Source organism: Heterodontus francisci, chromosome 44 (assembly GCF_036365525.1).
Source record: "Heterodontus francisci isolate sHetFra1 chromosome 44, sHetFra1.hap1, whole genome shotgun sequence".
Taxonomy (NCBI): domain Eukaryota; kingdom Metazoa; phylum Chordata; class Chondrichthyes; order Heterodontiformes; family Heterodontidae; genus Heterodontus; species Heterodontus francisci.
In genome coordinates, this window is record NC_090414.1 from 4469222 (window position 1) to 4497037 (window position 27816).

A 27816-nucleotide genomic window follows, 5' to 3' on the forward strand; every position below is an offset into this window, starting at 1 on the left:
TCAGAGAGTTTCAGAGAGTGATAGAGAGTGATAGAGAGTGATAGAGAGTGTCAGAGAGTGTCAGAGAGTTTCAGAGAGTGATAGAGAGTGAAAGAGAGTGTCAGAGAGTGTCAGAGAGTGATAGAGAGTGATAGAGAGTGTCAGCGAGTGTCAGAGATTGTCAGATAGTGATAGTGAGTGTCTGAGAGTGTCAGAGAGTGTCAGATAGTGATAGAGATTGTCAGAGAGTGTCAGAGAGTGTCAGAGAGTGATAGAGAGTGAAAGAGAGTGTCAGAGACTGTCAGTGTGTCAGAGAGTGTCAGAGAGTGATAGAGAGTGTCAGATAGTGATAGTGAGTGTCTGAGAGTGTCAGAGAGTGATAGAGAGTGATAGAGATTTTCAGAGAGTGTCTGAGAGTGTCAGAGAGTGTCAGAGAGTGATAGAGAGTGATAGAGAGTGTCAGAGAGTGTCTGAGAGTGTCAGAGAGTGTCAGAGAGTGATAGAGAGTGTCAGATAGTGATAGTGAGTGTCTGAGAGTGTCAGAGAGTGATAGAGAGTGATAGAGATTTTCAGAGAGTGTCTGAGAGTGTCAGAGAGTGTCAGAGAGTGATAGAGAGTGAAAGAGAGTGTCAGAGACTGTCAGTGTGTCAGAGAGTGTCAGAGAGTGATAGAGAGTGTCAGATAGTGATAGTGAGTGTCTGAGAGTGTCAGAGAGTGTCAGAGAGTGATAGAGAGTGAAAGAGAGTGTCAGAGACTGTCAGTGTGTCAGAGAGTGTCAGAGAGTGATAGAGAGTGTCAGAGAGTGATAGAGAGTGTCAGAGAGTGTCAGAGAGTGTCAGAGAGTAATAGAGAGTGATGGAGAGTGATAGAGAGTGTCAGAGAGTGATAGAGAGTGATAGAGAGTGTCAGAGAGTGTCAGAGAGTGTCAGAGAGTGTCAGAGAGTGATAGAGAGTGAAATAGAGTGTCAGAGAGTGTCAGAGATTGTCAGAGAGTGATAGAGAGTGTCAGAGAGTGTCAGAGAGTTTCAGAGAGTGATAGAGAGTGATAGAGAGTGATAGAGAGTGTCAGAGAGTGTCAGAGAGTTTCAGAGAGTGATAGAGAGTGAAAGAGAGTGTCAGAGAGTGTCAGAGAGTGATAGAGAGTGATAGAGAGTGTCAGCGAGTGTCAGAGATTGTCAGATAGTGATAGTGAGTGTCTGAGAGTGTCAGAGAGTGTCAGATAGTGATAGAGATTGTCAGAGAGTGTCAGAGAGTGTCAGAGAGTGATAGAGAGTGAAAGAGAGTGTCAGAGACTGTCAGAGTGTCAGAGAGTGTCAGAGAGTGATAGAGAGTGTCAGATAGTGATAGTGAGTGTCTGAGAGTGTCAGAGTGTGATAGAGAGTGATAGAGAGTGTTAGAGGGTGTCAGAGAGTGTCAGAGAGTGTCAGAGAGTGATAGAGAGTTATAGAGAGTGTCAGAGAGTGTCAGAGAGTGATAGAGAGTGATAGAGAGTGTCAGAGAGTGTCAGAGAGTGTCAGATAGTGATAGTGAGTGTCTGAGAGTGGCAGAGAGTGTCAGATAGTGTCTGAGAGAGTCAGAGAGTGATAGAGAGTATCAGAGAGTGATAGAGGGTGTCAGACAGTGTCAGAGAGTGGCAGAGAGTGATAGAGAGTGATAGAGAGTTTCAGAGAGTGTCAGAGAATGTCAGAGAGTGACAGAGAGTGTCAAAGAGTGATAGAGAGTGTCAGAGAGTGTCAGAGAGTGATAGAGAGTGATAGAGAGTTTCAGAGAGTGTCAGAGAGTGTCTGAGAGTGTCAGAGAGTGTCAGAGAGTGTCAGAGAGTGTCAGAGAGTGATAGAGAGTGATAGAGAGTGTCAGAGAGTGTCAGAGAGTGTCAGAGAGTGATAGAGAGTGTCAGAGAGTGTCAGAGAGTGATAGAGAGTATCAGAGAGTGATAGAGGGTGTCAGAGAGTGTCAGAGAATGATAGAGAGTGAAAGAGAGTGTCAGAGAGTGTCAGAGAGTGATAGAGAGTGAAAGAGAGTTTCAGAGAGTGTCAGAGAATGTCAGAGAGTGACAGAGAGTGTCAAAGAGTGATAGAGAGTGTCAGAGAGTGTCATAGAGTGATAGAGAGTGATAGAGAGTTTCAGAGAGTGTCAGAGAGTGTCAGAGAGTGTCAGAGAGTGTCAGAGAGTGTCAGAGAGTGATAGTGAGTGTCTGAGAGTGTCAGAGAGTGACAGAGAGTGATAGAGAGTGATAGAGAGTGTCAGAGAGTGTCAGAGAGTGTCAGAGAGTGATAGAGAGTGTCAGAGAGTGTCAGAGAGTGTCAGAGAGTGTCAGAGAGTGATAGAGAGTGATAGAGAGTGTCAGAGAGTGATAGAGAGTGATAGAGAGTGTCAGAGAGTGTCAGATAGTGATTGTGAGTGCCTGAGATTGTCAGAGAGTGATAGAGAGTGATAGAGAGTGTCAAAGAGTGATAGAGAGTATCAGAGAGTGATAGAGGGTGTCAGAGAGTGTCAGAGAGTGGCAGAGAGTGATAGAGAGTGTCAGAGAGTGTCAGAGAGTGTCAGAGAGTGTCTGAGAGTGTCAGAGAGTGATAGAGAGTGAAAGAGAGTGTCAGAGAGTGTCAGAGAGTGTCAGAGAGTGATAGAGAGTGTCAGAGAGTGATAGAGAGTGTCAGAGAGTGTCAGAGAGTGTCAGAGAGTAATAGAGAGTGATGGAGAGTGATAGAGAGTGTCAGAGAGTGATAGAGAGTGATAGAGAGTGTCAGAGAGTGTCAGAGAGTGTCAGAGAGTGATAGAGAGTGAAATAGAGTGTCAGAGAGTGTCAGAGATTGTCAGAGAGTGATAGAGAGTGTCAGAGAGTGTCAGAGAGTTTCAGAGAGTGATAGAGAGTGATAGAGAGTGATAGAGAGTGTCAGAGAGTGTCAGAGAGTTTCAGAGAGTGATAGAGAGTGAAAGAGAGTGTCAGAGAGTGTCAGAGAGTGATAGAGAGTGATAGAGAGTGTCAGCGAGTGTCAGAGATTGTCAGATAGTGATAGAGAGTGTCACAGAGTGATAGAGAGTGTCAGAGAGTGATAGAGAGTGTCAGAGAGTGTCAGAGAGTGTCAGAGAGTAATAGAGAGTGATGGAGAGTGATAGAGAGTGTCAGAGAGTGATAGAGAGTGATAGAGAGTGTCAGAGAGTGTCAGAGAGTGTCAGAGAGTGTCAGAGAGTGATAGAGAGTGAAATAGAGTGTCAGAGAGTGTCAGAGATTGTCAGAGAGTGATCGAGAGTGTCAGAGAGTGTCAGAGAGTTTCAGAGAGTGATAGAGAGTGATAGAGAGTGATAGAGAGTGTCAGAGAGTGTCAGAGAGTTTCAGAGAGTGATAGAGAGTGAAAGAGAGTGTCAGAGAGTGTCAGAGAGTGATAGAGAGTGATAGAGAGTGTCAGCGAGTGTCAGAGATTGTCAGATAGTGATAGTGAGTGTCTGAGAGTGTCAGAGAGTGTCAGATAGTGATAGAGATTGTCAGAGAGTGTCAGAGAGTGTCAGAGAGTGATAGAGAGTGAAAGAGAGTGTCAGAGACTGTCAGTGTGTCAGAGAGTGTCAGAGAGTGATAGAGAGTGTCAGATAGTGATAGTGAGTGTCTGAGAGTGTCAGAGAGTGATAGAGAGTGATAGAGATTTTCAGAGAGTGTCTGAGAGTGTCAGAGAGTGTCAGAGAGTGATAGAGAGTGATAGAGAGTGTCAGAGAGTGTCTGAGAGTGTCAGAGAGTGTCAGAGAGTGATAGAGAGTGTCAGATAGTGATAGTGAGTGTCTGAGAGTGTCAGAGAGTGATAGAGAGTGATAGAGATTTTCAGAGAGTGTCTGAGAGTGTCAGAGAGTGTCAGAGAGTGATAGAGAGTGAAAGAGAGTGTCAGAGACTGTCAGTGTGTCAGAGAGTGTCAGAGAGTGATAGAGAGTGTCAGATAGTGATAGTGAGTGTCTGAGAGTGTCAGAGAGTGATAGAGAGTGATAGAGATTTTCAGAGAGTGTCTGAGAGTGTCAGAGAGTGTCAGAGAGTGATAGAGAGTGATAGAGAGTGTCAGAGAGTGTCTGAGAGTGTCAGAGAGTGTCAGAGAGTGATAGAGAGTGATAGAGAGTGTCAGAGAGTGTCAGAGAGTCTCAGAGAGTGATAGAGAGTTATAGAGAGTGTCAGAGAGTGTCAGAGAGTGTCAGAGAGTGTCAGAGAGTGTCTGAGAGTGTCAGAGAGTGATAGAGAGTGAAAGAGAGTGTCAGAGAGTGTCAGAGAGTGTCAGAGAGTGATAGAGAGTGTCAGAGAGTGATAGAGAGTGTCAGAGAGTGTCAGAGAGTGTCAGAGAGTAATAGAGAGTGATGGAGAGTGATAGAGAGTGTCAGAGAGTGTCAGAGAGTGATAGAGAGTGATAGAGAGTGTCAGAGAGTGTCAGAGACTGTCAGAGAGCGTCAGAGAGTGATAGAGAGTGATAGAGAGTGATAGAGAGTGTCAGAGAGTGTCAGAGAGTGTCAGAGAGTGATAGAGAGTGAAATAGAGTGTCAGAGAGTGTCAGAGATTGTCAGAGAGTGATAGAGAGTGTCAGAGAGTGTCAGAGAGTTTCAGAGAGTGATAGAGAGTGATAGAGAGTGATAGAGAGTGTCAGAGAGTGTCAGAGAGTTTCAGAGAGTGATAGAGACTGAAAGAGAGTGTCAGAGAGTGTCAGAGAGTGATAGAGAGTGATAGAGAGTGTCAGCGAGTGTCAGAGATTGTCAGATAGTGATAGTGTGTGTCTGAGAGTGTCAGAGAGTGTCAGATAGTGATAGAGATTGTCAGAGAGTGTCAGAGAGTGTCAGAGAGTGATAGAGAGTGAAAGAGAGTGTCAGAGACTGTCAGAGTGTCAGAGAGTGTCAGAGAGTGATAGAGAGTGTCAGATAGTGATAGTGAGTGTCTGAGAGTGTCAGAGAGTGATAGAGAGTGATAGAGATTTTCAGAGAGTGTCTGAGAGTGTCAGAGAGTGTCAGAGAGTGATAGAGAGTGATAGAGAGTGTCAGAGAGTGTCTGAGAGTGTCAGAGAGTGTCAGAGAGTGATAGAGAGTGATAGAGAGTGTCAGAGAGTGTCAGAGAGTGTCAGAGAGTGATAGAGAGTTATAGAGAGTGTCAGAGAGTGTCAGAGAGTGATAGAGAGTGTCAGAGAGTGTCAGAGAGTGTCAGAGAGTGTCAGATAGTGATAGTGAGTGTCTGAGAGTGGCAGAGAGTGTCAGATAGTGTCTGAGAGAGTCAGAGAGTGATAGAGAGTATCAGAGAGTGATAGAGAGTGTCAGACAGTGTCAGAGAGTGGCAGAGAGTGATAGAGAGTGATAGAGAGTTTCAGAGAGTGTCAGAGAATGTCAGAGAGTGACAGAGTGTCAAAGAGTGATAGAGAGTGTCAGAGAGTGTCAGAGAGTGTCAGAGAGTGATAGAGAGTGATAGAGAGTTTCAGAGAGTGTCAGAGAGTGTCTGAGAGTGTCAGAGAGTGTCAGAGAGTGTCAGAGAGTGTCAGAGAGTGATAGAGAGTGATAGAGAGTGTCAGAGAGTGTCAGAGAGTGTCAGAGAGTGATAGAGAGTGTCAGAGAGTGTCAGAGAGTGATAGAGAGTATCAGAGAGTGATAGAGGGTGTCAGAGAGTGTCAGAGAATGATAGAGAGTGAAAGAGAGTGTCAGAGAGTGTCAGAGAGTGATAGAGAGTGAAAGAGAGTTTCAGAGAGTGTCAGAGAATGTCAGAGAGTGACAGAGAGTGTCAAAGAGTGATAGAGAGTGTCAGAGAGTGTCATAGAGTGATAGAGAGTGATAGAGAGTTTCAGAGAGTGTCAGAGAGTGTCAGAGAGTGTCAGAGAGTGTCATAGAGTGATAGAGAGTGATAGAGAGTTTCAGAGAGTGTCAGAGAGTGTCAGAGAGTGTCAGAGAGTGTCAGAGAGTGTCAGAGAGTGATAGTGAGTGTCTGAGAGTGTCAGAGAGTGACAGAGAGTGATAGAGAGTGATAGAGAGTGTCAGAGAGTGTCAGAGAGTGTCAGAGAGTGATAGAGAGTGTCAGAGAGTGTCAGAGAGTGTCAGAGAGTGTCAGAGAGTGATAGAGAGTGATAGAGAGTGTCAGAGAGTGATAGAGAGTGATAGAGAGTGTCAGAGAGTGTCAGATAGTGATTGTGAGTGCCTGAGATTGTCAGAGAGTGATAGAGAGTGATAGAGAGTGTCAAAGAGTGATAGAGAGTATCAGAGAGTGATAGAGGGTGTCAGAGAGTGTCAGAGAGTGGCAGAGAGTGATAGAGAGTGTCAGAGAGTGTCAGAGAGTGTCAGAGAGTGTCTGAGAGTGTCAGAGAGTGATAGAGAGTGAAAGAGAGTGTCAGAGAGTGTCAGAGAGTGTCAGAGAGTGATAGAGAGTGTCAGAGAGTGATAGAGAGTGTCAGAGAGTGTCAGAGAGTGTCAGAGAGTAATAGAGAGTGATGGAGAGTGATAGAGAGTGTCAGAGAGTGATAGAGAGTGATAGAGAGTGTCAGAGAGTGTCAGAGAGTGTCAGAGAGTGTCAGAGAGTGATAGAGAGTGAAATAGAGTGTCAGAGAGTGTCAGAGATTGTCAGAGAGTGATAGAGAGTGTCAGAGAGTGTCAGAGAGTTTCAGAGAGTGATAGAGAGTGATAGAGAGTGATAGAGAGTGTCAGAGAGTGTCAGAGAGTTTCAGAGAGTGATAGAGAGTGAAAGAGAGTGTCAGAGAGTGTCAGAGAGTGATAGAGAGTGATAGAGAGTGTCAGCGAGTGTCAGAGATTGTCAGATAGTGATAGTGAGTGTCTGAGAGTGTCAGAGAGTGTCAGATAGTGATAGAGATTGTCAGAGAGTGTCAGAGAGTGTCAGAGAGTGATAGAGAGTGAAAGAGAGTGTCAGAGACTGTCAGAGTGTCAGAGAGTGTCAGAGAGTGATAGAGAGTGTCAGATAGTGATAGTGAGTGTCTGAGAGTGTCAGAGAGTGATAGAGAGTGATAGAGATTTTCAGAGAGTGTCTGAGATTGTCAGAGAGTGTCAGAGAGTGATAGAGAGTGATAGAGAGTGTCAGAGAGTGTCTGAGAGTGTCTGAGAGTGTCAGAGAGTGATAGAGAGTGATAGAGAGTGTCAGAGAGTGTCAGAGAGTGTCAGAGAGTGATAGAGAGTTATAGAGAGTGTCAGAGAGTGTCAGAAAGTGATAGAGAGTGATAGAGAGTGTCAGAGAGTGTCAGAGAGTGTCAGATAGTGATAGTGAGTGTCTGAGAGTGGCAGAGAGTGTAAGATAGTGTCTGAGAGAGTCAGAGAGTGATAGAGAGTATCAGAGAGTGATAGAGGGTGTCAGACAGTGTCAGAGAGTGGCAGAGAGCGATAGAGAGTGATAGAGAGTTTCAGAGTGTGTCAGAGAATGTCAGAGAGTGACAGAGAGTGTCAAAGAGTGATAGAGAGTGTCAGAGAGTGTCAGAGAGTGTCAGAGAGTGATAGAGAGTGATAGAGAGTTTCAGAGAGTGTCAGAGAGTGTCTGAGAGTGTCCGAGAGTGTCAGAGAGTGTCAGAGAGTGTCAGAGAGTGATAGAGAGTGATAGAGAGTGTCAGAGTGTCAGAGAGTGTCAGAGAGTGATAGAGAGTGTCAGAGAGTGTCAGAGAGTGATAGAGAGTATCAGAGAGTGATAGAGGGTGTCAGAGAGTGTCAGAGAATGATAGAGAGTGAAAGAGAGTGTCAGAGAGTGTCAGAGAGTGATAGAGAGTGAAAGAGAGTTTCAGAGAGTGTCAGAGAATGTCAGAGAGTGACAGAGAGTGTCAAAGAGTGATAGAGAGTGTCAGAGAGTGTCATAGAGTGATAGAGAGTGATAGAGAGTTTCAGAGAGTGTCAGAGAGTGTCAGAGAGTGTCAGAGAGTGTCAGAGAGTGTCAGAGAGTGATAGTGAGTGTCTGAGAGTGTCAGAGAGTGACAGAGAGTGATAGAGAGTGTCAGAGAGTGTCAGAGAGTGTCACAGAGTGATAGAGAGTGTCAGAGAGTGTCAGAGAGTGTCAGAGAGTGTCAGAGAGTGATAGAGAGTGAAAGAGAGTGTCAGAGAGTGATAGAGAGTGATAGAGAGTGTCAGAGAGTGTCAGATAGTGATTGTGAGTGCCTGAGATTGTCAGAGAGTGATAGAGAGTGATAGAGAGTGTCAAAGAGTGATAGAGAGTATCAGAGAGTGATAGAGGGTGTCAGAGAGTGTCAGAGAGTGTCAGAGAGTGATAGAGAGTGACAGAGAGTGATAGAGAGTGATAGAGAGTGTCAGAGAGTGTCAGAGAGTGTCAGAGAGTGATAGAGAGTGTCAGAGAGTGTCAGAGAGTGTCAGAGAGTGTCAGAGAGTGTCAGAGAGTGATAGAGAGTGATAGAGAGTGTCAGAGAGTGATAGAGAGTGATAGAGAGTGTCAGAGAGTGTCAGATAGTGATTGTGAGTGCCTGAGATTGTCAGAGAGTGATAGAGAGTGATAGAGAGTGTCAAAGAGTGATAGAGAGTATCAGAGAGTGATAGAGGGTGTCAGAGAGTGTCAGAGAGTGGCAGAGAGTGATAGAGAGTGTCAGAGAGTGTCAGAGAGTGTCAGAGAGTGTCTGAGAGTGTCAGAGAGTGATAGAGAGTGAAAGAGAGTGTCAGAGAGTGTCAGAGAGTGTCAGAGAGTGATAGAGAGTGTCAGAGAGTGATAGAGAGTGTCAGAGAGTGTCAGAGAGTGTCAGAGAGTAATAGAGAGTGATGGAGAGTGATAGAGAGTGTCAGAGAGTGATAGAGAGTGATAGAGAGTGTCAGAGAGTGTCAGAGAGTGTCAGAGAGTGTCAGAGAGTGATAGAGAGTGAAATAGAGTGTCAGAGAGTGTCAGAGATTGTCAGAGAGTGATAGAGAGTGTCAGAGAGTGTCAGAGAGTTTCAGAGAGTGATAGAGAGTGATAGAGAGTGATAGAGAGTGTCAGAGAGTGTCAGAGAGTTTCAGAGAGTGATAGAGAGTGAAAGAGAGTGTCAGAGAGTGTCAGAGAGTGATAGAGAGTGATAGAGAGTGTCAGCGAGTGTCAGAGATTGTCAGATAGTGATAGTGAGTGTCTGAGAGTGTCAGAGAGTGTCAGATAGTGATAGAGATTGTCAGAGAGTGTCAGAGAGTGTCAGAGAGTGATAGAGAGTGAAAGAGAGTGTCAGAGACTGTCAGAGTGTCAGAGAGTGTCAGAGAGTGATAGAGAGTGTCAGATAGTGATAGTGAGTGTCTGAGAGTGTCAGAGAGTGATAGAGAGTGATAGAGATTTTCAGAGAGTGTCTGAGAGTGTCAGAGAGTGTCAGAGAGTGATAGAGAGTGATAGAGAGTGTCAGAGAGTGTCTGAGAGTGTCTGAGAGTGTCAGAGAGTGTCAGAGAGTGATAGAGAGTGATAGAGAGTGTCAGAGAGTATCAGAGAGTGTCAGAGAGTGATAGAGAGTTATAGAGAGTGTCAGAGAGTGTCAGAAAGTGATAGAGAGTGATAGAGAGTGTCAGAGAGTGTCAGAGAGTGTCAGATAGTGATAGTGAGTGTCTGAGAGTGGCAGAGAGTGTAAGATAGTGTCTGAGAGAGTCAGAGAGTGATAGAGAGTATCAGAGAGTGATAGAGGGTGTCAGACAGTGTCAGAGAGTGGCAGAGAGTGATAGAGAGTGATAGAGAGTTTCAGAGTGTGTCAGAGAATGTCAGAGAGTGACAGAGAGTGTCAAAGAGTGATAGAGAGTGTCAGAGAGTGTCAGAGAGTGTCAGAGAGTGATAGAGAGTGATAGAGAGTTTCAGAGAGTGTCAGAGAGTGTCTGAGAGTGTCCGAGAGTGTCAGAGAGTGTCAGAGAGTGTCAGAGAGTGATAGAGAGTGATAGAGAGTGTCAGAGAGTGTCAGAGAGTGTCAGAGAGTGATAGAGAGTGTCAGAGAGTGTCAGAGAGTGATAGAGAGTATCAGAGAGTGATAGAGGGTGTCAGAGAGTGTCAGAGAATGATAGAGAGTGAAAGAGAGTGTCAGAGAGTGTCAGAGAGTGATAGAGAGTGAAAGAGAGTTTCAGAGAGTGTCAGAGAATGTCAGAGAGTGACAGAGAGTGTCAAAGAGTGATAGAGAGTGTCAGAGAGTGTCATAGAGTGATAGAGAGTGATAGAGAGTTTCAGAGAGTGTCAGAGAGTGTCAGAGAGTGTCAGAGAGTGTCAGAGAGTGTCAGAGAGTGATAGTGAGTGTCTGAGAGTGTCAGAGAGTGACAGAGAGTGATAGAGAGTGATAGAGAGTGTCAGAGAGTGTCAGAGAGTGTCACAGAGTGATAGAGAGTGTCAGAGAGTGCCAGAGAGTGTCAGAGAGTGTCAGAGAGTGATAGAGAGTGATAGAGAGTGTCAGAGAGTGATAGAGAGTGATAGAGAGTGTCAGAGAGTGTCAGATAGTGATTGTGAGTGCCTGAGATTGTCAGAGAGTGATAGAGAGTGATAGAGAGTGTCAAAGAGTGATAGAGAGTATCAGAGAGTGATAGAGGGTGTCAGAGAGTGTCAGAGAGTGTCAGAGAGTGATAGAGAGTGATAGAGAGTGTCAGAGAGTGTCAGAGAGTGTCAGAGAGTGATAGAGAGTGATAGAGAGTTTCAGAGAGTGTTAGAGAGTATCTGAGAGTGTCAGAGAGTGTCAGAGTGATAGTGAGTGTCAGAGAGTGATAGAGAGTATCAGAGAGTGATAGAGGGTGTTAGAGAGTGTCAGAGAGTGGCAGAGAGTGATAGAGAGTGATAGAGAGTTTCAGAGAGTGTCAGAGAATGTCAGAGAGTGACAGAGAGTGTCAAAGAGTGATAGACAGTGTCAGAGAGTGTCAGAGAGTGATAGAGAGTGATAGAGAGTTTCAGGGAGTGTCAGAGAGTGTCTGAGAGTGTCAGAGAGTGTCAGAGAGTGTCAGAGAGTGTCAGAGAGTGATAGTGAGTGTCAGAGAGTGATAGAGAGTATCAGAGAGTGATAGAGGGTGTCAGAGAGTGTCAGAGAGTGGCAGAGAGTGATAGAGAGTGATAGAGAGTTTCAGAGAGTGTCAGAGAATGTCAGAGAGTGACAGAGAGTGTCAAAGAGTGATAGACAGTGTCAGAGAGTGTCAGAGAGTGATAGAGAGTGATAGAGAGTTTCAGAGAGTGTCAGAGAGTGTCTGAGAGTGTCAGAGAGCGTCAGAGAGTGTCAGAGAGTGATAGTGAGTGTCTGAGAGTGTCAGAGAGTGTCAGAGAGTGATAGAGAGTGATAGAGAGTGTCAGAGAGTGTCAGAGAGTGTCAGAGAGTGATAGAGAGTGTCAGAGAGTGTCAGAGAGTGTCAGAGAGTGATAGTGAGTGTCTGAGATTGTCAGAGAGTGTCAGAGAGTGATAGAGAGTGATAGAGAGTGTCAGAGAGTGTCAGAGAGTGTCAGAGAGTGATAGAGAGTGAAAGAGAGTGTCAGAGAGTGTCAGAGAGTGTCAGAGAGTGTCAGAGAGTGATAGAGAGTGATAGAGAGTGTCAGAGAGTGTCAGAGAGTGTCAGATCGTGATAGTGAGTGTCAGAGAGTGTCAGAGAGTGTCAGAGAGTGATAGAGAGTGTCAGAGAGTGATAGAGAGTGTCAGAGAGTGTCAGAGAGTGTCAGAGAGTGATAGTGAGTGTCTGAGATTGTCAGAGAGTGTCAGAGATTGATAGAGAGTTATAGAGAGTGTCAGAGAGTGTCAGAGAGTGATAGAGATTGAAAGAGAGTGTCAGAGAGTGTCAGAGAGTGATAGAGAGTGATAGAGAGTGTCAGAGAGTGTCAGAGAGTGTCAGAGAGTGATAGAGAGTGATAGAGAGTTTCTGAGAGTGTCATAGAGTGTCTGAGAGTGTCAGAGAGTGATAGAGAGTGATAGAGAGTGTCAGAGCGTGTCAGAGAGTGTCAGAGAGTGTCAGAGAGTGATAGAGAGTGATAGAGAGTGTCAGAGAGTGGCAGAGAGTGGCAGAGAGTGATAGAGAGTGATAGAGAGTGTCAGAGAGTGTCAGAGAGTGATAGAGAGTGATAGAGAGGGTCAGAGAGTGTCAGAGAGTGGCAGAGAGTGGCAGAGAGTGATAGAGAGTGATAGAGAGTTTCAGAGAGTGTCAGAGAATGTCAGGGAGTGATAGAGAGTGTCAAAGAGTGATAGAGTGTCAGAGAGTGTCAGAGAGTGTCAGAGAGTGATAGAGAGTGATAGAGAGTTTCAGAGAGTGTCAGAGAATGTCAGAGCGTGATAGAGAGTGTCAAAGAGTGATAGAGAGTTTCAGAGAGTGTCAGAGAGTGTCTGAGAGTGTCAGAGAGTGTCAGAGAGTGATAGAGAGTGATTGAGAGTGTCAGAGAGTGATAGAGAGTGTCAGAGAGTGTCAGAGAGTGGCAGAGAGTGATAGAAAGTGATAGAGAGTTTCAGAGAGTGTCAGAGAATCTCAGATAGTGATAGAGAGTGTCAAAGAGTGATAGAGAGTGTCAGAGAGTGTCAGAGAGAGTCAGAGAGTGATAGAGAGTTTCAGAGAGTTTCAGAGAGTGTCAGAGATTGTCTGAGAGTGTCAGAGAGTGATAGAGAGTTTCAGAGAGTGTCAGAGAGTGTCTGAGAGTGTCAGAGAGTGATAGAGAGTGATAGCGAGTGTCAGAGGGTGTCTGAGAGTGTCAGAGAGTGATAGAGAGTGATAGAGAGTGATAGAGAGTGTCAGAGAGTGTCAGAGAGTGATAGAGAGTGATAGAGAGTGTCAGATAGTGTCAGAGAGTGTCAGAGAGTGATAGAGAGTGATAGAGAGTTTCAGAGAGTGTCAGAGAGTGTCTGAGAGTGTCAGAGAGTGATAGAGAGTGATAGAGAGTGTCAGAGATTGTCAGACAGTGTCAGAGAGTAATAGAGAGTGATAGAGAGGTTCAGAGAGTGTCAGAGAGTGATAGAGAGTGTCAGAGAGTGATAGAGAGTGTCAGAGAGTGTCAGAGAGTGTCAGAGAGTGATAGAGAGTGATAGAGAGTTTCAGAGAGTGTCAGAGAGTTTCAGAGAGTGATAGAGAGTGTCAGAGAGTGATAGAGAGTGTCAGAGAGTGTCAGAGAGTGATAGTGAGTGATAGAGAGTTTCAGAGAGTGTCAGAGAGTGTCTGAGAGTGTCAGAGAGTGATAGTGATTGTCTGAGAGTGTCAGAGAGTGATAGAGAGTGATAGAGAGTGTCAGAGAGTGACAGAGAGTGTCAGAGAGTGATAGAGAGTGTCAGAGAGTGTCAGAGAGTGTCAGAGAGTGTCAGAGAGTGATAGAGAGTGATAGAGAGTGTCAGAGAGCGATAGAGAGTGCCAGAGAGTGTCAGAGAGTGTCAGAGAGTGATAGAGAGTGATAGAGAGTGATAGAGAGTGTCAGAGAGTGTCAGAGAGTGTCAGAGAGTGTCAGAGAGTGATAGTGAGTGTCTGAGAGTGTCAGAGAGTGACAGAGAGTGATAGAGAGTGATAGAGAGTGTCAGAGAGTGTCAGAGAGTGTCAGAGAGTGATAGAGAGTGTCAGAGAGTGTCAGAGAGTGTCAGAGAGTGTCAGAGAGTGATAGAGAGTGATAGAGAGTGTCAGAGAGTGATAGAGAGTGATAGAGAGTGTCAGAGAGTGTCAGATAGTGATTGTGAGTGCTTGAGATTGTCAGAGAGTGATAGAGAGTGATAGAGAGTGTCAAAGAGTGATAGAGAGTATCAGAGAGTGATAGAGGGTGTCAGAGAGTGGCAGAGAGTGATAGAGAGTGATAGAGAGTGTCAGAGAGTGTCAGAGAGTGTCAGAGAGTGATAGAGAGTGATAGAGAGTTTCAGAGAGTGTTAGAGAGTGTCTGAGAGTGTCAGAGAGTGTCAGAGTGATAGTGAGTGTCAGAGAGTGATAGAGAGTATCAGAGAGTGATAGAGGGTGTCAGAGAGTGTCAGAGAGTGGCAGAGAGTGATAGAGAGTGATAGAGAGTTTCAGAGAGTGTCAGAGAATGTCAGAGAGTGACAGAGAGTGTCAAAGAGTGATAGACAGTGTCAGAGAGTGTCAGAGAGTGATAGAGAGTGATAGAGAGTTTCAGAGAGTGTCAGAGAGTGTCTGAGAGTGTCAGAGAGTGTCAGAGAGTGTCAGAGAGTGATAGAGTGTATCAGAGAGTGGTAGAGGGTGTCAGAGAGTGTCAGAGAGTGGCAGAGAGTGATAGAGAGTGATAGAGAGTTTCAGAGAGTGTCAGAGAATGTCAGAGAGTGACAGAGAGTGTCAAAGAGTGATAGACAGTGTCAGAGAGTGTCAGAGAGTGATAGAGAGTGATAGAGAGTTTCAGAGAGTGTCAGAGAGTGTCTGAGAGTGTCAGAGAGTGTCAGAGAGTGTCAGAGAGTGATAGTGAGTGTCTGAGAGTGTCAGAGAGTGTCAGAGAGTGATAGAGAGTGATAGAGAGTGTCAGAGAGTGTCAGAGAGTGTCAGAGAGTGATAGAGAGTGTCAGAGAGTGTCAGAGAGTGTCAGAGAGTGTCAGAGAGTGATAGTGAGTGTCTGAGATTGTCAGAGAGTGTCAGAGAGTGATAGAGAGTGATAGAGAGTGTCAGAGAGTGTCAGAGAGTGTCAGAGAGTGATAGAGAGTGAAAGAGAGTGTCAGAGAGTGTCAGAGAGTGTCAGAGAGTGTCAGAGAGTGATAGAGAGTGATAGAGAGTGTCAGAGAGTGTCAGAGAGTGTCAGATCGTGATAGTGAGTGTCAGAGAGTGTCAGAGAGTGTCAGAGAGTGATAGAGAGTGTCAGAGAGTGATAGAGAGTGTCAGAGAGTGTCAGAGAGTGTCAGAGAGTGTCAGAGAGTGATAGTGAGTGTCTGAGATTGTCAGAGAGTGTCAGAGATTGATAGAGAGTGATAGAGAGTGTCAGAGAGTGTCAGAGAGTGATAGAGATTGAAAGAGAGTGTCAGAGAGTGTCAGAGAGTGTCAGAGAGTGATAGAGAGTGATAGAGAGTGTCAGAGAGTGTCAGAGAGTGTCAGAGAGTGATAGAGAGTGATAGAGAGTTTCTGAGAGTGTCATAGAGTGTCTGAGAGTGTCAGAGAGTGATAGAGAGTGATAGAGAGTGTCAGAGCGTGTCAGAGAGTGTCAGAGAGTGTCAGAGAGTGATAGAGAGTGATAGAGAGTGTCAGAGAGTGGCAGAGAGTGGCAGAGAGTGATAGAGAGTGATAGAGAGTGTCAGAGAGTGTCAGAGAGTGATAGAGAGTGATAGAGAGGGTCAGAGAGTGTCAGAGAGTGGCAGAGAGTGGCAGAGAGTGATAGAGAGTGATAGAGAGTTTCAGAGAGTGTCAGAGAATGTCAGGGAGTGATAGAGAGTGTCAAAGAGTGATAGAGTGTCAGAGAGTGTCAGAGAGTGATAGAGAGTGATAGAGAGTTTCAGAGAGTGTCAGAGAGTGTCTGAGAGTGTCAGAGAGTGATAGAGAGTGATAGAGAGTGTCAGAGAGTGTCAGAGAGTGATAGAGAGTGATAGAGAGTGTCAGAGAGTGTCAGAGAGTGTCAGAGAGTGATAGTGAGCGTCTGAGAGTGATAGAGAGTGTCAGAGAGTGTCAGAGAGTGGCAGAGAGTGATAGAGAGTGATAGAGAGTTTCAGAGAGTGTCAGAGAATGTCAGAGCGTGATAGAGAGTGTCAAAGAGTGATAGAGAGTTTCAGAGAGTGTCAGAGAGTGTCTGAGAGTGTCAGAGAGTGTCAGAGAGTGATAGAGAGTGATTGAGAGTGTCAGAGAGTGATAGAGAGTGTCAGAGAGTGTCAGAGAGTGGCAGAGAGTGATAGAAAGTGATAGAGAGTTTCAGAGAGTGTCAGAGAATCTCAGATAGTGATAGAGAGTGTCAAAGAGTGATAGAGAGTGTCAGAGAGTGTCAGAGAGTCAGAGAGTGATAGAGAGTTTCAGAGAGTTTCAGAGAGTGTCAGAGATTGTCTGAGAGTGTCAGAGAGTGATAGAGAGTTTCAGAGAGTGTCAGAGAGTGTCTGAGAGTGTCAGAGAGTGATAGAGAGTGATAGCGAGTGTCAGAGGGTGTCTGAGAGTGTCAGAGAGTGATAGAGAGTGATAGAGAGTGATAGAGAGTGTCAGAGAGTGTCAGAGAGTGATAGAGAGTGATAGAGAGTGTCAGATAGTGTCAGAGAGTGTCAGAGAGTGATAGAGAGTGATAGAGAGTTTCAGAGAGTGTCAGAGAGTGTCTGAGAGTGTCAGAGAGTGATAGAGAGTGATAGAGAGTGTCAGAGATTGTCAGACAGTGTCAGAGAGTAATAGAGAGTGATAGAGAGGTTCAGAGAGTGTCAGAGAGTGATAGAGAGTGTCAGAGAGTGATAGAGAGTGTCAGAGAGTGTCAGAGAGTGTCAGAGAGTGATAGAGAGTGATAGAGAGTTTCAGAGAGTGTCAGAGAGTTTCAGAGAGTGATAGAGAGTGTCAGAGAGTGATAGAGAGTGTCAGAGAGTGTCAGAGAGTGATAGTGAGTGATAGAGAGTTTCAGAGAGTGTCAGAGAGTGTCTGAGAGTGTCAGAGAGTGATAGTGATTGTCTGAGAGTGTCAGAGAGTGATAGAGAGTGATAGAGAGTGTCAGAGAGTGACAGAGAGTGTCAGAGAGTGATAGAGAGTGTCAGAGAGTGTCAGAGAGTGTCAGAGAGTGTCAGAGAGTGATAGAGAGTGATAGAGAGTGTCAGAGAGCGATAGAGAGTGCCAGAGAGTGTCAGAGAGTGTCAGAGAGTGATAGAGAGTGATAGAGAGTGATAGAGAGTGTCAGAGAGTGTCAGAGAGTGTCAGAGAGTGTCAGAGAGTGATAGTGAGTGTCTGAGAGTGTCAGAGAGTGACAGAGAGTGATAGAGAGTGATAGAGAGTGTCAGAGAGTGTCAGAGAGTGTCAGAGAGTGATAGAGAGTGTCAGAGAGTGTCAGAGAGTGTCAGAGAGTGTCAGAGAGTGATAGAGAGTGTCAGAGAGTGATAGAGAGTGATAGAGAGTGTCAGAGAGTGTCAGATAGTGATTGTGAGTGCTTGAGATTGTCAGAGAGTGATAGAGAGTGATAGAGAGTGTCAAAGAGTGATAGAGAGTATCAGAGAGTGATAGAGGGTGTCAGAGAGTGGCAGAGAGTGATAGAGAGTGATAGAGAGTGTCAGAGAGTGTCAGAGAGTGTCAGAGAGTGATAGAGAGTGATAGAGAGTTTCAGAGAGTGTTAGAGAGTGTCTGAGAGTGTCAGAGAGTGTCAGAGTGATAGTGAGTGTCAGAGAGTGATAGAGAGTATCAGAGAGTGATAGAGGGTGTCAGAGAGTGTCAGAGAGTGGCAGAGAGTGATAGAGAGTGATAGAGAGTTTCAGAGAGTGTCAGAGAATGTCAGAGAGTGACAGAGAGTGTCAAAGAGTGATAGACAGTGTCAGAGAGTGTCAGAGAGTGATAGAGAGTGATAGAGAGTTTCAGAGAGTGTCAGAGAGTGTCTGAGAGTGTCAGAGAGTGTCAGAGAGTGTCAGAGAGTGATAGAGAGTATCAGAGAGTGATAGAGGGTGTCAGAGAGTGTCAGAGAGTGGCAGAGAGTGATAGAGAGTGATAGAGAGTTTCAGAGAGTGTCAGAGAATGTCAGAGAGTGACAGAGAGTGTCAAAGAGTGATAGACAGTGTCAGAGAGTGTCAGAGAGTGATAGAGAGTGATAGAGAGTTTCAGAGAGTGTCAGAGAGTGTCTGAGAGTGTCAGAGAGTGTCAGAGAGTGATAGTGAGTGTCTGAGAGTGTCCGAGAGTGTCAGAGAGTGATAGAGTGTGATAGAGAGTGTCAGAGAGTGTCAGAGAGTGTCAGAGAGTGATAGAGAGTGTCAGAGAGTGTCAGAGAGTGTCAGAGAGTGTCAGAGAGTGATAGTGAGTGTCTGAGATTGTCAGAGAGTGTCAGAGAGTGTCAGAGAGTGATACAGAGTGAAAGAGAGTGTCAGAGAGTGTCAGAGAGTGTCAGAGAGTGTCAGAGAGTGATAGAGAGTGATAGAGAGTGTCAGAGAGTGTCAGAGAGTGTCAGATCGTGATAGTGAGTGTCAGAGAGTGTCAGAGAGTGTCAGAGAGTGATAGAGAGTGTCAGAGAGTGATAGAGAGTGTCAGAGAGTGTCAGAGAGTGTCAGAGAGTGTCAGAGAGTGATAGTGAGTGTCTGAGATTGTCAGAGAGTGTCAGAGATTGATAGAGAGTGATAGAGAGTGTCAGAGAGTGTCAGAGAGTGTCAGAGAGTGATAGAGATTGAAAGAGAGTGTCAGAGAGTGTCAGAGAGTGTCAGAGAGTGATAGAGAGTGATAGAGAGTGTCAGAGAGTGTCAGAGAGTGTCAGAGAGTGATAGAGAGTGATAGAGAGTTTCAGAGAGTGTCAGAGAGTGTCTGAGAGTGTCAGAGAGTGATAGAGAGTGATAGAGAGTGTCAGAGCGTGTCAGAGAGTGTCAGAGAGTGTCAGAGAGTGATAGAGAGTGATAGAGAGTGTCAGAGAGTGGCAGAGAGTTTCAGAGAGTGATAGAGAGTGATAGAGAGTGTCAGAGAGTGTCAGAGAGTGATAGAGAGTGATAGAGAGGGTCAGAGAGTGTCAGAGAGTGGCAGAGAGTGGCAGAGAGTGATAGAGAGTGATAGAGAGTTTCAGAGAGAGTCAGAGAATGTCAGGGAGTGATAGAGAGTGTCAAAGAGTGATAGAGTGTCAGAGAGTGTCAGAGAGTGTCAGAGAGTGATAGAGAGTGATAGAGAGTTTCAGAGAGTGTCAGAGAGTGTCTGAGAGTGTCAGAGAGTGATAGAGAGTGATAGAGAGTGTCAGAGAGTGTCAGAGAGTGATAGAGAGTGATAGAGAGTGTCAGAGAGTGTCAGAGAGTGATAGTGAGCGTCTGAGAGTGATAGAGAGTGTCAGAGAGTGTCAGAGAGTGGCAGAGAGTGATAGAGAGTGATAGAGAGTTTCAGAGAGTGTCAGAGAATGTCAGAGCGCGATAGAGAGTGTCAAAGAGTGATAGAGAGTTTCAGAGAGTGTCAGAGAGTGTCTGAGAGTGTCAGAGAGTGTCAGAGAGTGATAGAGAGTGATTGAGAGTGTCAGAGAGTGATAGAGAGTGTCAGAGAGTGTCAGAGAGTGGCAGAGAGTGATAGAAAGTGATAGAGAGTTTCAGAGAGTGTCAGAGAATCTCAGATAGTGATAGAGAGTGTCAAAGAGTGATAGAGAGTGTCAGAGAGTGTCAGAGAGAGTCAGAGAGTGATAGAGAGTTTCAGAGAGTTTCAGAGAGTGTCAGAGAGTGATAGAGAGTGTCAGTGAGTGATAGAGAGTTTCAGAGAGTGTCAGAGAGTGTCTGAGAGTGTCAGAGAGTGATAGAGAGTGATAGCGAGTGTCAGAGGGTGTCTGAGAGTGTCAGAGAGTGATAGAGAGTGATAGAGAGTGATAGAGAGTGTCAGAGAGTGTCAGAGAGTGATAGAGAGTGATAGAGAGTGTCAGATAGTGTCAGAGAGTGTCAGAGAGTGATAGAGAGTGATAGAGAGTTTCAGAGAGTGTCAGAGAGTGTCTGAGAGTGTCAGAGAGTGATAGAGAGTGATAGAGAGTGTCAGAGATTGTCAGACAGTGTCAGAGAGTAATAGAGAGTGATAGAGAGGTTCAGAGAGTGTCAGAGAGTGATAGAGAGTGTCAGAGAGTGATAGAGAGTGTCAGAGAGTGTCAGAGAGTGTCAGAGAGTGATAGAGAGTGATAGAGAGTTTCAGAGAGTGTCAGAGAGTTTCAGAGAGTGATAGAGAGTGTCAGAGAGTGATAGAGAGTGTCAGAGAGTGTCAGAGAGTGATAGTGAGTGATAGAGAGTTTCAGAGAGTGTCTGAGAGTGTCAGAGAGTGATAGAGAGTTTCAGAGAGTGTCAGAGAGTGATAGTGATTGTCTGAGAGTGTCAGAGAGTGATAGAGAGTGATAGAGAGTGTCAGAGAGTGACAGAGAGTGTCAGAGAGTGATAGAGAGTGTCAGAGAGTGTCAGAGAGTGTCAGAGAGTGTCAGAGAGTGATAGAGAGTGATAGAGAGTGTCAGAGAGCGATAGAGAGTGCCAGAGAGTGTCAGAGAGTGTCAGAGAGTGATAGAGAGTGATAGAGAGTGATAGAGAGTGTCAGAGAGTGTCAGAGTGTGATAGAGAGTGATAGAGAGTGTTAGAGGGTGTCAGAGAGTGTCAGAGAGTGTCAGAGAGTGATAGAGAGTTATAGAGAGTGTCAGAGAGTGTCAGAGAGTGATAGAGAGTGATAGAGAGTGTCAGAGAGTGTCAGAGAGTGTCAGATAGTGATAGTGAGTGTCTGAGAGTGGCAGAGAGTGTCAGATAGTGTCTGAGAGAGTCAGAGAGTGATAGAGAGTATCAGAGAGTGATAGAGGGTGTCAGACAGTGTCAGAGAGTGGCAGAGAGTGATAGAGAGTGATAGAGAGTTTCAGAGAGTGTCAGAGAATGTCAGAGAGTGACAGAGAGTGTCAAAGAGTGATAGAGAGTGTCAGAGAGTGTCAGAGAGTGTCAGAGAGTGATAGAGAGTGATAGAGAGTTTCAGAGAGTGTCAGAGAGTGTCTGAGAGTGTCAGAGAGTGTCAGAGAGTGTCAGAGAGTGTCAGAGAGTGATAGAGAGTGATAGAGAGTGTCAGAGAGTGTCAGAGAGTGTCAGAGAGTGATAGAGAGTGTCAGAGAGTGTCAGAGAGTGATAGAGAGTATCAGAGAGTGATAGAGGGTGTCAGAGAGTGTCAGGGAATGATAGAGAGTGAAAGAGAGTGTCAGAGAGTGTCAGAGAGTGATAGAGAGTGAAAGAGAGTTTCAGAGAGTGTCAGAGAATGTCAGAGAGTGACAGAGAGTGTCAAAGAGTGATAGAGAGTGTCAGAGAGTGTCAGAGAATGTCAGAGAGTGACAGAGAGTGTCAAAGAGTGATAGAGAGTGTCAGAGAGTGTCAGAGAGTGTCAGAGAGTGATAGAGAGTGATAGTGAGTGTCTGAGAGTGTCAGAGAGTGTCTGAGAGTGTCAGAGAGTGTCAGAGAGTGTCAGAGAGTGTCAGAGAGTGATAGAGAGTGATAGAGAGTGTCAGAGAGTGTCAGAGAGTGTCAGAGAGTGATAGAGAGTGTCAGAGAGTCTCAGAGAGTGATAGAGAGTATCAGAGAGTGATAGAGGGTGTCAGAGAGTGTCAGGGAATGATAGAGAGTGAAAGAGAGTGTCAGAGAGTGTCAGAGAGTGATAGAGAGTGAAAGAGAGTTTCAGAGAGTGTCAGAGAATGTCAGAGAGTGACAGAGAGTGTCAAAGAGTGATAGAGAGTGTCAGAGAGTGTCATAGAGTGATAGAGAGTGATAGAGAGTTTCAGAGAGTGTCAGAGAGTGTCAGAGAGTGTCAGAGAGTGTCAGAGAGTGATAGAGAGTGAAAGAGAGTTTCAGAGAGTGTCAGAGAATGTCAGAGAGTGACAGAGAGTGTCAAAGAGTGATAGAGAGTGTCAGAGAGTGTCAGAGAATGTCAGAGAGTGACAGAGAGTGTCAAAGAGTGATAGAGAGTGTCAGAGAGTGTCAGAGAGTGTCAGAGAGTGATAGAGAGTGATAGTGAGTGTCTGAGAGTGTCAGAGAGTGTCTGAGAGTGTCAGAGAGTGTCAGAGAGTGTCAGAGAGTGTCAGAGAGTGATAGAGAGTGATAGAGAGTGTCAGAGAGTGTCAGAGAGTGTCAGAGAGTGATAGAGAGTGTCAGAGAGTGTCAGAGAGTGATAGAGAGTATCAGAGAGTGATAGAGGGTGTCAGAGAGTGTCAGGGAATGATAGAGAGTGAAAGAGAGTGTCAGAGAGTGTCAGAGAGTGATAGAGAGTGAAAGAGAGTTTCAGAGAGTGTCAGAGAATGTCAGAGAGTGACAGAGAGTGTCAAAGAGTGATAGAGAGTGTCAGAGAGTGTCATAGAGTGATAGAGAGTGATAGAGAGTTTCAGAGAGTGTCAGAGAGTGTCAGAGAGTGTCAGAGAGTGTCAGAGAGTGATAGTGAGTGTCTGAGAGTGTCAGAGAGTGACAGAGAGTGATAGAGAGTGATAGAGAGTGTCAGAGAGTGTCAGAGAGTGTCAGAGAGTGTCAGAGAGTGATAGAGAGTGATAGAGAGTGTCAGAGAGTGTCAGAGAGTGTCAGAGAGTGATAGAGAGTGTCAGAGAGTGACAGAGAGTGATAGAGAGTGATAGAGAGTGTCAGAGAGTGTCAGAGAGTGTCAGAGAGTGATAGAGAGTGTCAGAGAGTGAAAGAGAGTGTCAGAGAGTGTCAGAGAGTGATAGAGAGTGAAAGAGAGTTTCAGAGAGTGTCAGAGAATGTCAGAGAGTGACAGAGAGTGTCAAAGAGTGATAGAGAGTGTCAGAGAGTGTCAGAGAATGTCAGAGAGTGACAGAGAGTGTCAAAGAGTGATAGAGAGTGTCAGAGAGTGTCAGAGAGTGTCAGAGAGTGATAGAGAGTGATAGTGAGTGTCTGAGAGTGTCAGAGAGTGTCTGAGAGTGTCAGAGAGTGTCAGAGAGTGTCAGAGAGTGTCAGAGAGTGATAGAGAGTGATAGAGAGTGTCAGAGAGTGTCAGAGAGTGTCAGAGAGTGATAGAGAGTATCAGAGAGTGTCAGAGAGAGATAGAGAGTATCAGAGAGTGATAGAGGGTGTCAGAGAGTGTCAGGGAATGATAGAGAGTGAAAGAGAGTGTCAGAGAGTGTCAGAGAGTGATAGAGAGTGAAAGAGAGTTTCAGAGAGTGTCAGAGAATGTCAGAGAGTGACAGAGAGTGTCAAAGAGTGATAGAGAGTGTCAGAGAGTGTCATAGAGTGATAGAGAGTGATAGAGAGTTTCAGAGAGTGTCAGAGAGTGTCAGAGAGTGTCAGAGAGTGTCAGAGAGTGATAGTGAGTGTCTGAGAGTGTCAGAGAGTGACAGAGAGTGATAGAGAGTGATAGAGAGTGTCAGAGAGTGTCAGAGAGTGTCAGAGAGTGTCAGAGAGTGTCAGAGAGTGATAGAGAGTGATAGAGAGTGTCAGAGAGTGTCAGAGAGTGTCAGAGAGTGATAGAGAGTGTCAGAGAGTGTCAGAGAGTGATAGAGAGTATCAGAGAGTGATAGAGGGTGTCAGAGAGTGTCAGGGAATGATAGAGAGTGAAAGAGAGTGTCAGAGAGTGTCAGAGAGTGATAGAGAGTGAAAGAGAGTTTCAGAGAGTGTCAGAGAATGTCAGAGAGTGACAGAGAGTGTCAAAGAGTGATAGAGAGTGTCAGAGAGTGTCATAGAGTGATAGAGAGTGATAGAGAGATTCAGAGAGTGTCAGAGAGTGTCAGAGAGTGTCAGAGAGTGTCAGAGAGTGTCAGAGAGTGATAGTGAGTGTCTGAGAGTGTCAGAGAGTGACAGAGAGTGATAGAGAGTGATAGAGAGTGTCAGAGAGTGTCAGAGAGTGTCAGAGAGTGTCAGAGAGTGTCAGAGAGTGATAGAGAGTGATAGAGAGTGTCAGAGAGTGATAGAGAGTGATAGAGAGTGTCAGAGAGTGTCAGATAGTGATTGTGAGTGCCTGAGATTGTCAGAGAGTGATAGAGAGTGATAGAGAGTGTCAAAGAGTGATAGAGAGTATCAGAGAGTGATAGAGGGTGTCAGAGAGTGTCAGAGAGTGGCAGAGAGTGATAGAGAGTGATAGAGAGTGTCAGAGAGTGTCAGAGAGTGTCAGAGAGTGATAGAGAGTGATAGAGAGTTTCAGAGAGTGTTAGAGAGTGTCTGAGAGTGTCAGAGAGTGTCAGAGAGTGTCAGAGTGATAGTGAGTGTCAGAGAGTGATAGAGAGTATCAGAGAGTGATAGAGGGTGTCAGAGAGTGTCAGAGAGTGGCAGAGAGTGATAGAGAGTGATAGAGAGTTTCAGAGAGTGTCAGAGAATGTCAGAGAGTGACAGAGAGTGTCAAAGAGTGATAGACAGTGTCAGAGAGTGTCAGAGAGTGATAGAGAGTGATAGAGAGTTTCAGAGAGTGTCAGAGAGTGTCTGAGAGTGTCAGAGAGTGTCAGAGAGTGTCAGAGAGTGTCAGAGAGTGAGAGTGAGTGTCAGAGAGTGATAGAGAGTATCAGAGAGTGATAGAGAGTTTCAGAGAGTGTCAGAGAATGTCAGAGAGTGACAGAGAGTGTCAAAGAGTGATAGACAGTGTCAGAGAGTGTCAGAGAGTGATAGAGAGTGATAGAGAGTTTCAGAGAGTGTCAGAGAGTGTCTGAGAGTGTCAGAGAGTGTCAGAGAGTGTCAGAGAGTGATAGTGAGTGTCAGAGAGTGATAGAGAGTATCAGAGAGTGATAGAGGGTGTCAGAGAGTGTCAGAGAGTGGCAGAGAGTGATAGAGAGTGATAGAGAGTTTCAGAGAGTGTCAGAGAATGTCAGAGAGTGACAGAGAGTGTCAAAGAGTGATAGACAGTGTCAGAGAGTGTCAGAGAGTGATAGAGAGTGATAGAGAGTGTCAGAGAGTGTCAGAGAGTGTCTGAGAGTGTCAGAGAGTGTCAGAGAGTGTCAGAGAGTGATAGTGAGTGTCTGAGAGTGTCAGAGAGTGTCAGAGAGTGATAGAGAGTGATAGAGAGTGTCAGAGTGTGTCAGAGAGTGTCAGAGAGTGATAGAGAGTGTCAGAGAGTGTCAGAGAGTGTCAGAGAGTGTCAGAGAGTGATAGTGAGTGTCTGAGATTGTCAGAGAGTGTCAGAGAGTGATAGAGAGTGATAGAGAGTGTCAGAGAGTGTCAGAGAGTGTCAGAGAGTGATAGAGAGTGAAAGAGAGTGTCAGAGAGTGTCAGAGAGTGTCAGAGAGTGTCAGAGAGTGATAGAGAGTGATAGAGAGTGTCAGAGAGTGTCAGAGAGTGTCAGATCGTGATAGTGAGTGTCAGAGAGTGTCAGAGAGTGTCAGAGAGTGATAGAGAGTGTCAGAGAGTGATAGAGAGTGTCAGAGAGTGTCAGAGAGTGTCAGAGAGTGTCAGAGAGTGATAGTGAGTGTCTGAGATTGTCAGAGAGTGTCAGAGATTGATAGAGAGTGATAGAGAGTGTCAGAGAGTGTCAGAGAGTGATAGAGATTGAAAGAGAGTGTCAGAGAGTGTCAGAGAGTGTCAGAGAGTGATAGAGAGTGATAGAGAGTGTCAGAGAGTGTCAGAGAGTGATATAGAGTGATAGAGAGTTTCAGAGAGTGTCAGAGAGTGTCTGAGAGTGTCAGAGAGTGATAGAGAGTGATAGAGAGTGTCAGAGCGTGTCAGAGAGTGTCAGAGAGTGTCAGAGAGTGATAGAGAGTGATAGAGAGTGTCAGAGAGTGGCAGAGAGTGGCAGAGAGTGATAGAGAGTGATAGAGAGTGTCAGAGAGTGTCAGAGAGTGATAGAGAGTGATAGAGAGGGTCAGAGAGTGTCAGAGAGTGGCAGAGAGTGGCAGAGAGTGATAGAGAGTGATAGAGAGTTTCAGAGAGTGTCAGAGAATGTCAGGGAGTGATAGAGAGTGTCAAAGAGTGATAGAGTGTCAGAGAGTGTCAGAGAGTGTCAGAGAGTGATAGAGAGTGATAGAGAGTTTCAGAGAGTGTCAGAGAGTGTCTGAGAGTGTCAGAGAGTGATAGAGAGTGATAGAGAGTGTCAGAGAGTGTCAGAGAGTGATAGAGAGTGATAGAGAGTGTCAGAGAGTGTCAGAGAGTGTCAGAGAGTGATAGTGAGCGTCTGAGAGTGATAGAGAGTGTCAGAGAGTGTCAGAGAGTGGCAGAGAGTGATAGAGAGTGATAGAGAGTTTCAGAGAGTGTCAGAGAATGTCAGAGCGTGAGAGAGAGTGTCAAAGAGTGATAGAGAGTTTCAGAGAGTGTCAGAGAGTGTCTGAGAGTGTCAGAGAGTGTCAGAGAGTGATAGAGAGTGATTGAGAGTGTCAGAGAGTGATAGAGAGTGTCAGAGAGTGTCAGAGAGTGGCAGAGAGTGATAGAAAGTGATAGAGAGTTTCAGAGAGTGTCAGAGAATCTCAGATAGTGATAGAGAGTGTCAAAGAGTGATAGAGAGTGTCAGAGAGTGTCAGAGAGAGTCAGAGAGTGATAGAGAGTTTCAGAGAGTTTCAGAGAGTGTCAGAGAGTGATAGAGAGTGTCAGAGAGTGATAGAGAGTTTCAGAGAGTGTCAGAGAGTGTCTGAGAGTGTCAGAGAGTGATAGAGAGTGATAGCGAGTGTCAGAGGGTGTCTGAGAGTGTCAGAGAGTGATAGAGAGTGATAGAGAGTGATAGAGAGTGTCAGAGAGTGTCAGAGAGTGATAGAGAGTGATAGAGAGTGTCAGATAGTGTCAGAGAGTGTCAGAGAGAGATAGAGAGTGATAGAGAGTTTCAGAGAGTGTCAGAGAGTGTCTGAGAGTGTCAGAGAGTGATAGAGAGTGATAGAGAGTGTCAGAGATTGTCAGACAGTGTCAGAGAGTAATAGAGAGTGATAGAGAGGTTCAGAGAGTGTCAGAGAGTGATAGAGAGTGTCAGAGAGTGATAGAGAGTGTCAGAGAGTGTCAGAGAGTGTCAGAGAGTGATAGAGAGTGATAGAGAGTTTCAGAGAGTGTCAGAGAGTTTCAGAGAGTGATAGAGAGTGTCAGAGAGTGATAGAGAGTGTCAGAGAGTGTCAGAGAGTGATAGTGAGTGATAGAGAGTTTCAGAGAGTGTCAGAGAGTGTCTGAGAGTGTCAGAGAGTGATAGAGAGTTTCAGAGAGTGTCAGAGAGTGATAGTGATTGTCTGAGAGTGTCAGAGAGTGATAGAGAGTGATAGAGAGTGTCAGAGAGTGACAGAGAGAGTCAGAGAGTGATAGAGAGTGTCAGAGAGTGTCAGAGAGTGTCAGAGAGTGTCAGAGAGTGATAGAGAGTGATAGAGAGTGTCAGAGAGCGATAGAGAGTGCCAGAGAGTGTCAGAGAGTGTCAGAGAGTGATAGAGAGTGATAGAGAGTGATAGAGAGTGTCAGAGAGTGTCAGAGAGTGATAGAGAGTGATAGAGAGTGTCAGAGGGTGTCAGAGAGTGTCAGAGAGTGTCTGAGAGTGATAGAGAGTTTCAGAGAGTTTCAGAGAGTGTCTGAGAATGTCTGAGAGTGTCAGAGAGTGTCAGAGAGTGATAGAGAGTGATAAGGTGTGTCAGAGAGTGTCAGAGAGTGTCAGAGAGTGTCAGATAGTGATAGAGAGTGTCAGAGAGTGTCAGAGAGTTTCAGAGAGTGATAGAGAGTGAAAGAGAGTGTCAGAGAGTGTCAGAGAGTGATAGAGAGTGATAGAGAGTGTCAGAGAGTGTCAGAGAGTGTCAGATAGTGATAGTGAGTGTCAGAGAGTGTCAGAGAGTGTCAGAGAGTGATAGAGAGTGAAAGAGAGTGTCAGAGAGTGTCAGAGAGTGATATAGAGTGATAGAGAGTGTCAGAGAGTGTCAGAGAGTGATAGAGAGTGAAAGAGAGTGTCAGAGAGTGTCAGAGAGTGATATAGAGTGATAGAGAGTGTCAGAGAGTGTCAGAGAGTGTCAGATAGTGATAGTGAGTGTCAGAGAGTGTCAGAGAGTGTCAGAGAGTGATAGAGAGTGAAAGAGAGTGTCAGAGAGTGATAGAGAGTGATAGAGAGTGTCAGAGAGTGTCAGAGAGTGTCAGATAGTGATAGTGAGTGTCAGAGAGTGTCAGAGAGTGTCAGAGAGTGATAGAGAGTGAAAGAGAGTGTCAAAGAGTGATAGAGAGTGATAGAGAGTGTCAGAGAGTGTCAGAGAGTGTCAGAGAGTGTCAGATAGTGATATTGAGTGTCTGAGAGTGTCAGAGAGTGTCAGAGAGTGTCAGAGAGTGATAGAGAGTGCCAGAGAGTGTAAGAGAGTGATAGAGAGTGATAGAGAGTGCCAGAGAGTGTCAGAGAGTGATAGAGAGTGATAGAGAGTGTCAGAGAGTGTCAGAGAGTGTCAGAGAGTGTCTGAGAGTGATAGAGAGTTTCAGAGAGTTTCAGAGAGTGTCTGAGAATGTCTGAGAGTGTCAGAGAGTGTCAGAGAGTGATAGAGAGTGAAAGAGAGTGTCAAAGAGTGATAGAGAGTGATAGAGAGTGTCAGAG